Source organism: Aptenodytes forsteri, unplaced genomic scaffold (genome assembly GCF_000699145.1).
Source record: "Aptenodytes forsteri isolate BGI_AS27 unplaced genomic scaffold, ASM69914v1 Scaffold624, whole genome shotgun sequence".
Taxonomy (NCBI): Eukaryota; Metazoa; Chordata; class Aves; order Sphenisciformes; family Spheniscidae; genus Aptenodytes; species Aptenodytes forsteri.
The window spans coordinates 247,738-248,361 of record NW_008794808.1 but is presented as its reverse complement, the minus strand read 5'-3'; positions in this window follow the sequence as shown (position 1 = coordinate 248,361).

Sequence of the window (624 nt, the reverse complement as noted above, 5' to 3'; positions counted from 1 at the left end):
CCCCCGCCCCCCCGGGGAGCCGCAGCCCAGCGGGGGGGGGCCCCTGGCCAGCTGCCTGCCACAGCAGAAACCAGCGGCAAGGGAGGCCCGGGCTCCTCGGCAGGATGTGTCCCCAGCCCAGGACGGCATGAGTGACCTCCCCGCTGCTGGAGGGACACCTGGAGCCCAGCTCCCTGCAGTGGCATGAGCAGAGCAGCGAGTGGCCACGGCTGCAGCAGGAATCCCTCCAGCACTGACAGCTCTGTTTGCATTTCGCCATGCCTGCCAGCAATGGGGAGTTCTTTACAGCTGGCACTGCCAAAAGCACATCGTGTGGTAAGCGTGGTTCCACGAGTGGTGGCTGAGGGCGCAAGGGCTGCAGAGCGGGGCCCGGGGCCGGAGGCAGCTGCCCAGGCACCGTGTGTCCCAGCAGCGCCGCGGTGCTCCCTTGGGACAGCCTGCGTGGGGCTCAGCCCCAGGGCTGGCCGCGCTGCCGCGGTTTCCTCTGGCCGCTGACGGTTTACGAGCGCGCAAATGGAAAAGCGGTGTCTGGCCAGGCTCGCCTGCGCGCCGGCTGCCGGGCGGCACACAGCCCCCGCTTGTTTGGCCGCCCGCTGCTGCCGCCGCTTCCGGCATCCTGGCACT